The following is a 10052-nucleotide window of genomic DNA, read 5'->3' on the forward strand; positions in this document are numbered from 1 at the left end:
AACTGTGCCCTCCTCTTTGTTCATCCAGGACACAGAGTCCTGCGTGGAGATGTCAGGCTGGCCAAGGCTAGGTGTGCACTCTGCCTGCCATGGAGTGAAGAGAGGGTGGTGTAAGGCCAATGCTGCTTCCTCCTACCATATAGCCAAGGGGAATTTCTTCCAAGGAGAAACAGGCTTTAGAGGCTGGTATCTGGTATTTGCTGGAATGAAAGTTTAATGTTGAGACAAAGATGCTTTCTTAAGGTGGTCTCCCAATCTGCTTCTCCTCCTCTCCCTCATCTAGACAGTAACTCTGTAAACAAGCCATCATCATCATCATCACCACCATCATCATCATTTTAAAAAAGGCCTTAAAAAACCATTAGGTGATCAGCAATGTGTTGCTCAGCCCAAGGTCACCTTGGATTTTCATCATGACTGCCATGTTTTTCTTCTCATTAAAATATTTGACAAGAATTCTTTGCATGGATGAGCAGTTCCAAGCACCCCAGCCCCACACTGTTCTCACAAAGATGTTGTACTGTCATAGCAAATAATTATGCGGCCAACTAAAAATCAGTATCTGCGTTACACACAAACACCGAAATCTGGTGTTTGTACAGGTACAGTGCCAAAGATAATGCATGATTTCTTGATAAAATAACATGTATTTTCTTCCCTTCAGGTTACTTGCAAGTGGCCTAAAAAGTAGGGTTTACATCTTTATTTCTGGATCCTAATTGCACCTAGCAAAGAGCTTTTTGATTACAGTTGATGGTTGAAAATGCTTATTGGATTGGACAGCAGTGTTGGAATTGCAAGAATATGAATATCCTAAGTCTAAGAAGTTGTATAGAGGAGGAGGTCAAGTACTGTGTTTACGGGTAGGATGACCAACTGTCCAGGTTTGCTGGGGACTGAAGGGCTGCCCAGGACGCAGGACTTCCAGGACTAAAACTGGAAAGTCACAGGCTTGGACATCAGACAACCTAGATTTGAACCCTGGCTCTGTTACTTATCAACTGCAGGACTCAGTTTTTAATTTGTAAAAGGTAAATAACAACACATTTCTTCCAATGGGCTTTGGAAATAAATATGCTAATATGTATAAAGTACATAGGACCACCTTGGATCATAGTACACGCTCAATGTCAACAAACAGTAAATTATTATAATGATGCCTAACTATATAAAATCTCCCACCAGAGTCCGGAGGATGCTTCTGGGAGTATCTTTCTCAACATTTGTAAGTCTTTAAAATATTACATGTTGTAGGGGCACCTGGGTGGCTCAGTTGGTTAAGCGTCCAAGTCTTGGTTTCAGCTCTGGTCAGGATCTCATGGTCATGGGATTGAGCCCTGAATGAGGCTCTGCACTCAGTGTGGAGTCTGCTTCAGATTCTCTCTGCCTCTCTCTTTCTGCCCTTCCCCCACACTCATGTGCACGCTCTCTCTCAAATAAATAAAATATTTAAAAATAATTGAATGTTGTAAAACTTAAAACAGTAGAGTGTCTGTTCCCAAACAATGTTATTTTGAAGCAGAAAAAAACTAACCTTTGCAGATACTGGTAAATAACAAGTCAAATTGGAAATCCCTTTGTATAATCACAGTATGTTATAGTGTGACACAGACTGAAACATTTGCAAATATGGAAAAAAACTATCTTGCAATGAGCTATGTGATTCCACATTTTAGACAGCTGTTGTACTCTCCAACTCTCACCCTTCATACACACTCACACAAACACAAACACCCCAACAAGATAACACAATATTGGTTGTTTTTGTACTAGGAACTTAAGGATTTCCCAAAATCATCCAGGGGAAAAGAAAAGGAAGGGAGTAGGCACTGGAAAAGCCTCTTCTACCTAAATAAATACCACTGAAATGCCACTGTAGCTCTGAACTCTTTGTTTCCCCCTCTCAATGGAAATGTTCCTTATCCCCAATTTCATGGACAAGCTTAAATCAACATGTAAATATTTTGCCATCACTAGGACCTGATTTCTTCATCTAAGTAACCAGAAGTCTTTAGTCTGCATGTGAAAGAACACAGAGGCCTTATCGTCTTACATGGAAACCAGGCCATGTGCTGGAAGCTAAACCATGAAAGAATAATCAGGATCTGTAAAGCAAAGGCTTGCCAGCTCTTAGAGCTACTGCTCCCCTGAGCTACTGTGGCCCACTGGCTGTTAGCCTGGACTAGCTTTTAATTGCATCTCAGCCCTGTGAACTCAGATCATTGGGATGAAAAGAAGAAACGGTCAATAATCTGGATGTTTTGTCTCTGCTGTCAAGTATGTGGGTGTTGGGGAATGTCTGTGCAGCTGAGCTCTGACCTGTTATGCAGGCTTGAATCCTTTTTCTTTCTCCTTAGACAAGAAGATCTACTCAGGATGAGTTACACTCAGAATTGTAAGGTAATTGTAGTGCTTCCATTTGAGGGCAAAAGGATGAGCAGAAAACAAAGCCCGGTGCTGGATGCTTCAGTCTGAGGAGGGAGTTGTCTAAAGAGATGATGACCTAAATCTTTAAACTCTTTAAACTATGCAAATGAAGGTGATCAGAGTCTTGCTTATGAAATCCTGAAAAGACTACAATAAAGGTATACTATCCAAGGTTGCATGACATGGATGAGAGCGTTGGTTCTCAAATTTGGATGCATGTTGGAATAACTCAGGAGGCTTTAAAAAATCCACTGTCCAGGCAGCTTCCCTGACCAACTAGTTGAGAACCTCTAGAGATGAGATTCAGGCCACAGTAACAGTAAAGCTCCCTAGATGATTCCCAAGTGCAATCAAGTTTGAGAACCACTGGCACAGAGTGGTGCTTTTCAAACTGTGAGGGTACAACACAGCACCTGGGGAAAAATGCTCATTCTCATTCAGAAAGTCTGTGGTGGGGTCTCAGATACTGCATCTCTTACTGGCTTCCAAGCAGAGCTGATGCTGCTGGTCCAGGGACCTCACCTGGAGTAGTGAGAACATAACATATAATGAAGAAAACTTGAAGTGAGGACATCTCTGAATATGTGCTCTGTCATTTTTTTTAGCCATAGGATAATCAATCATCCTAGTTTTCTGGGACTTTTCCTGGTTTTGGCATTTGAAAGTCCCATATCCTGGCCAAACGGAGACCCTATATGTGATTGTGGGAAATGAGAAAAAACCCTGAGTCCCGTAAGGTTGGTGTGAGAATAATGTGTGTGCAGATGTCTGCTATATTGACCCCGTACAGAGGAGGAGTCCAGAAAGTGTCTGGTAGTTGAAAGACAATATAATAGTTTGCAGGGGCGCCCGGGTGGTTCAGTCGGTTAAGGACATGCCTTCTGCTCAGGACATGATCCCAGGATCCTGGAATCTAGCCCCTGCTCAGTGGGGAGTCTGCTTCTCCCTCTCTACCTACCCTTCCCCTCTGCTTGTGCGCTCTCTCTCAAATAAACAAATAAAATCTTTTTTAAAAAAAGATAATAGTTTTCAAATTAAAATGAAAATGAGCTACTACTTCATACTCACCAGACTGGCTAATGTGAAAATGCCAATGTTGTCCAGGATGTGGAAAAGTGGGACTCTCATGCAGTGCCAATGGGGATCAAATTGGTAGAATCACATAGAAAAAACTGTGGCAGTATGTACTTAAACCAAGCATAGGTGTCCCCTATGGCCCAAACATTTCCATCCTAGATACATACCCAAGAGAAATGCATAATGTTCGCCAAAAGATATACATAGGAGCTTTACTTACAACAGTAAGAACTTAGAAACAACTCAAAGGTCTGTTAGTTAATTGGCTATAGAAATTATAGTATATTCATAAAATGGAACATAGCAATAAAGATAAATGAACTACTGTTACACACAGCAACATGGATGAATCGCACAAAATTAATATGAGTGAAAGAAGTTAGATACAAAAGATGTCCTGTAGAATTTCATTTATATAAAATTAATAGAGAATTTCCTATAACTATACACAAATTGATACAGAATTTCACTTAAATAAAATCTAAAAACCCAGCCCAATATACTCTATAGTATTAGAAGTCAGAATAGTGGTTTCTGTTGTAAAGGTCCCTGAGGTTCTGGCAATATACTCTATGTGCTCTGGGTATTGTGGCTACATCAGGGTGTTCACTTCGGGAAAATTCATCGAACTGTACAGTATGATCTGTGCACGTTTCTGTATAAATACTATACTGTAATACAAAGTTTTTAAAAGACCAAACGGTAGAAAAACAAACATAGGAGATTTATTAGCCTTAACGGATGATACTAGCTGGAAGCGTCGATGGATCCCAAAAGATTTTAGACAAATTGCAAATGAGACGCCTTAATGGTTTCTAAGAGACCAGGAATACGAAGCATTTAAATATGCATCTTTCTCCTCTGAAGGGTCTCCATGGATTTCCATCCCAAACACGTAGTGGACGGAACGATCTGCAAGTCTCACTGTCCTGCCCTGCCCTTCTAACAAGGTGTTCCACACAGGGGGCCTTCTTTTCTCCTCTCTGCAAAGAAAGCCCAAAGCTTAGCCAGCACAGGGTGAGGTTACTAGGAGACTGCACACAATTCTCTTAAAAGCACCTGTCATATAATCTACCTCCCATCGGGCCCCATCCCTCTGGCACTCGGATCCATTCGCTGAGAATCACCATAGACACTCTTAATCTACTTCCTCGGACTTATCTTTTAGGCTCCATCGGCCAGTTCTTATGATCCGATGACATAAGATACGCTCAGCAAGCTGAGTGCCAATACCGCCAGCTCACCATGTTAAAACGGAATTATCAGGCTGAAATCAGAAGCCATGTAAATCTTCAACAAGCTGTCATTATGGCTGTTGATTCAGGAGACCATGCTTTTCCCAGAGATCCGTGGTATTCCTGACAGATGTTGCGTTTGAATGAAGGAGGCCTCTTCAGAGGAGTCATTTACAATACCAAATGAGCCTGAAACATCAAGAATCTGCACATCTCCTGGTCCTGTTTCCTTGGAAGCCCCGGAAGAGAAAATGCACCAAAAGTGCATCGGAGGTGCATCTTATTTTTCAGATAAGAGCAAGACAGCCCCCTTGGAGTGTTTGCTCTAGGAGTATCCCCAAATGAGCTTTACATACCAGGTACTTGCTTTTCCACCTGCTGAACTGAAATGTAGTCCTCATCAGAACAATCATAACCAGAGCTATTCTATTTTCAACGCCGCAGCCACCACCGGCCCGACACGGAGTAAGTCACATCCGCTCCCCCCTAGTCTCGAAACCTGTTAAGGGCTTCCGCTTCCTCGGAGTAAAATCCCAAGTCTTCCCTGCGCTCCCAGGCCCTTCCTGAACTCCTCTCTTGCCTTGCCCGGGTCATATGCCACCATCCCTGCCCTCTCTGTCTTGCTGTCTCCAGCCGCCCTGGTCTCCTTGCTGCTCCTACCCTGGGGTTCTGCACTGCCAGCCCCCCCTTCCGGCAATACCCCCACTGCACCAAGTGCTGACTCGCCAAACGCCTCCAGACCTGGGCTTCCGCGTCATCCAGCCCCCCCCCTCCAGGCCCCTTCACCCTGACCCACTTCCTTTTCTTCATCCTGCTTCTACCTAACTTGCGCGTGACTACCTCGTCCTTCTCCGTCCTCTCTCTGCCGTAGAGTATCAGGTGCACAAGGGCAAAGATTCTGCTGTTGCCCTGTCCCGTTCACCGGTGCATCCCACCAACCTGGCAACGGTCGGGGCGGGCCAGGCGCTCCGCAGAGGCCGCGGCCCGCTGAGTGCCCAGCCTGTTGGGAGCCCGCGGGGCGCTCGGCGCGCTGAACACCTGGCAGGCGTACGCGGTGGGAGAGGGGCCCCCCACTAACCGCACTCAGGAGTGAAGCTGAGGCGGCGCAGGCGGACTAACCGCCCAGGGCCACACAGCTCCAAGGAGGGAAGCCAAGGTTCAAACCCAAGCGCTAGTCCTTAGCCACACCAACTACCTCGAAACAAGCGACGCCAACACGCCAACACGAGGGACCGCTCTCGGCAGGCACGCTTCCCTCGCGGCAGCCCGCGCCCTGCTGCCCCGGCGCTCACGCTCTTCCGCGCGCTCGCACCCCATCTCCCTCCGGAGACCAGCCCTCCTCACCCTCTCCGCCCTCTCCGTGAGGCACGTGACGGGAGAGAGCCAATCAGCGCGCGGCCCCCGTCGGGCCCCGTGATTGGCTCCGGGGTGGTCACGTGACCCGCGCCAGCGCTGAGGATGCTGGGACCGACAGCTTGGCTCCTGCGTGCGGGCGGCCTGGGCGGGGATGTCGCTGGCGCCGCCTGGGGAGCCGGTGGGGACGAGGCCGTGCGGAGGAGGCCGCGCAACACCAAACAGCAGAGCTGGTGATGGTGAGCCGTGGGAGGCCCCGGGGCCGCCTGCCTGGGAGGCTCGTGCGAAGCCTCGAGGTGCTCCCAGTACCCCGGGGGGTGATGCCGCCCCTCTGCGGTGGCGCAGTGGGCAGGAGAACAGGTGCCCTTCCGCGGATTCGCTCGTTTTCCCTTTCTCTCTCTCTCCCTCTTCTTTCTCTCTCCTTCTCCCTTTCCTTTCTCCTTTCTTTGTTTCTTTCTCTTTCTTTCCTTCCCTCCCTCCCTTCCTCCTTCCCTAGCATTAACTGAGTGGCTACTATGTGCCGGAAACTATGCTGTATCTAAACACGTTAGCCCATTTCGTTTTTTACAACGACCGTATTAGTGAGAAATGTCTGATCATGGGCCGGCTGGGTGGCCCAGTGGTGGAGCGTCTGCCCCTGGCTCAGGTCCCGATGCCCCGATGCCGGGATCCAGCGTCCAGTCCCGCATCGGGCTCCCCACGGGGAGCCTGCTTCTCCCTCTGCCTGTCTCTGCCTGTCTCTGTGTGTCTCTCATGAATAAATAAATAAATCTTAAAAAAAAAGAAAAAGAAAAAAGAAATGCTTGATACTCTGAAGATGAAGGCACAGGCTAGGAAATGTGCACAGGCCCGCCCCGCCTGCCCGCGGCAGCCCAGGTTGCGAACGAGCCCAGGCATTCTGACTCCAGCCCATGCCCTCGCACTGGCCGGGGACGCCCCTCCTTGGGGAGCGCAGGGCTCTGTGTTGCCGCGCCAGAGTTGCTAGCAGGGTGGCTACAGAGTCAGGCCGGTGTGAATGTGGGCAGCAGTGTAAGGGGCGGACCAGAGCAGTGATTACGGACAAAGCTTTGCACGCAGGCCAGTTCCGGCTGAGTCCTGCATCTTCCATACACACGAGCGGCGGGAGCGTGGCACAGTAATGAACCTCTCCGAGCTCTTGGATTCTCAGTGGTGAAGATAAGTGAAGGTCATGCCATCAGTCTTGAAATCATGTAATCATGTTGCCTGGCCTAACTGAAAAAAAAAAAATGGATACAAAGTGTTACTCCATCATTTGGTACCTAAGCCAAAGCTATTCTGATAATAACATTACATAAAATCACTCTTTTTTTTTTATTCTACTCTTCTAGGTTTTTTTTTTTTTTAATTTTTATTTATTTACGATAGTCACAGAGAGAGAGAGAGAGAGAGAGATGCAGAGACACAGGCAGAGGGAGAAGCAGGCTCCATGCACCGGGAGCCCGACATGGGATTCGATCCCGGGTCTCCAGGATCGCGCCCTGGGCCAAAGGCAGGCGCTAAACCGCTGTGCCACCCAGGGATCCCATATATAATCACTCTTGATTATTCATGGCCCTTCACATCCTCAGCAGTGGTTGTCCTGAGGATGCAGAGCAAGTATGTTTTCTCCTTCATGACCTGAGCTGTCAGCCCCCTTTGTAGCTTCACTCTTGGAAGCCGAAGACTACCTATGTGCTGCTGAAAAAACCCCAATGCCCACTGAATTTTGTCAACCTTCGGAAGGAAAACCTATGATGTGCAGCATTACGGGGGTGACTGTATTTAAAGAGATGGTCTCCGAAATACAGACATGTCTCCAGTGAGGGGCGAATTAGAGTCCTTCCCAGGTGATATGGAGGGGGCAGTTCTTTCAGAACGAGTGACCTGGCCATGAAAGCCCTGGTACGGTGCCACCGGGTGTGAACCCTCACGAGCCGGGGCCTATGGTACACACAGGAAGCATCTCCCAGATCCCGGGTTCATGCAGCTGTGCAAAATGTCATTTTAATGAATGTATTCTCCCAATGGAGGCACTTGTAGTGCAAAGCCTTTCTTTTCTGTCCTAAGAGAAGTAGGATGTTTTGGCCAAACTGTGACGGGAGTAGTTTCTAAACACTCATATTTTCTGCGTGTCAGTTTCACCGCAGCTATAGATCATTTTCGAGACTCCCAGGGCAGAAGAGCTCCAAAAACCATGATTCTCTTGGACGTGAGTGAGGAGGAGTCAGGATACCTGTTTCACCTTTGAGGGTGTACAGCTTCCCCCTCCACCTTCGTCTCTTCCCTACGTCCCGTTAACTGTTCAGTTGTATTCACGCTTCTGGAAAACGTACCATACTTTGGTGCCTGGGCACTGCCCAGAAGAGACTGGAAGTCAAAGTGCTTTGCTAGTTTCCACTTTCCTTACAAGGTTCCCTATAAGGACTTTTACTTGGACTTTTACTTAAAAGAGAAAAAAAAAATCCTGACTTAAGAAAACTCGATCTGTTTCAAACAGACTGGCCCCAGCTAGTCCTGCCTGTGCTCCCAGAGACAGAAGGAGGCTTGGAGGCAGGAGGGCCTAGAAGATTCCAGGAGAGGGGGGGGGTAGGTGCCAAGAAAGGGCAAGGGCGAATGGGGCCGGCTCTGCAGGGAACATTCAATAACTCTCTTACCTTTTATGCTGTAGGACAGGAGCTCATTTGCTCGATTTGGGGTGACAGCAGCCGGTTTTGTTACCGCATAGCTGGAGTTTTAAATAAGTGCAGCTCTCAGAGGCCGAAGGCAGTGTTCGTTATCTTAGCCGTGGGAGGGCATGGAAATCGGAGGCGGTTTGGCAACGCAGCATAAATCCAGTGTTTGTGAGGGGCCGACCCAGCCGGGGAGGAAGGAATGCACAGTTTCCCTTTGACGGTGTGATTTCCTGCTTCTCCTCCGAGAGGTTGTCTGGACTCTGTGCAGAAGCAAAATCTGCATCAATGACTTGAAAGGAAACCAACCCTATTCCTGAAGGTTTGGCAGCAGAAATATTCATTGTTGAGAAAGGGGAAGAAAGAAAAAAAAAAAAGACTAATGAACTCCCCCCTCTTCGGTATTTTCAAAGGCCTCTTGTGATGGTGGCTGCCTCTTTTTTTTTTTTTTAACAGAGTTCTTAGGGACGCTCATTAGCCCCTCAATAAATGCTACTTTAAGGGCTTGTAACTTTGTCATTAAATCTTCACTCCGAGATGAATTAAGGTTGTAGCCAAGAAATGCCCTCCCCACCCCCGACGAGCTTCTTTACAATTACCAAAAAGGCAGGAAAATAGATTTGTGGAGGATTTTCAGTACTCATTTACGGGCCGCCCTGTCAAATAGTGATTAATTCGGGGCCACTTAAGTTTTTCTAACTTTCATCCATAATGGGCACGTTGACATTTTTATTTGAATCTCTTTACGCCATCCAAAATAATCTCCTTCAGCAACAGAAACTGCTGGTTAATTGCCACAGAGCAGCTGTTAGCCCTCCTCAGCCGACAGCCTCTTTCAGGATGGTTCTGAGCTCCATGCCTGTGGAACTCACGGCCGAGCCGGCGACAGCAGCGTGTCAGGTGGATTGATTGAATGGCCCCCTTGTTCCTGACTGGCTGTGTCTACACTGGTAGCAGGGCCAAACAAAGCCCTTCGCATCTAAATATAGCATTTTCTTTGGCCCGGGGCCCTCACTGTCTTGTTTTTCCATTCTTCCATGCTCTAAAACAAATACAAGAGAGCCCCACTTTAGCATGACTTATTTTTTTTACCCAGATTTGCATATTCCATGGGTCAGACTGTGTCCTGGAAATAGAACTTCATGCACAATTAATTTGATTTTCTGGTTAATTGAAGGCTAACCAGAAAAACTGCTTTGAAAATTCACGCATGCACAGATCCCCGTGAGGTGGAAGGCAGGACCTATGGACCAAGCCAAGGAACCTGGAATTTATGTCTTTGGCACAACCC

At 47.4% G+C, this 10052-nt stretch overlaps 1 long non-coding RNA gene across 1 annotated transcript in view; it reads right to left on the reverse strand.

Annotated features, from left to right (window-relative positions):
• LOC121496664 overlaps positions 1-9012 on the reverse strand; it is a 33852-nt gene extending 24840 nt beyond the window's left edge. Inside the window, exons 1-2 of the long non-coding RNA XR_005989301.1 lie at positions 8747-9012; positions 5935-7325 (exon numbers count right to left, since the gene is read on the reverse strand). This is a non-coding gene — a long non-coding RNA (uncharacterized LOC121496664). The remainder of the gene's footprint in view (positions 1-5934; positions 7326-8746) is intronic.
• Between the last annotated feature and the right edge of the window lie 1040 nt (positions 9013-10052).

Source organism: Vulpes lagopus, chromosome 8 (assembly GCF_018345385.1).
Source record: "Vulpes lagopus strain Blue_001 chromosome 8, ASM1834538v1, whole genome shotgun sequence".
Classification (NCBI taxonomy): domain Eukaryota; kingdom Metazoa; phylum Chordata; class Mammalia; order Carnivora; family Canidae; genus Vulpes; species Vulpes lagopus.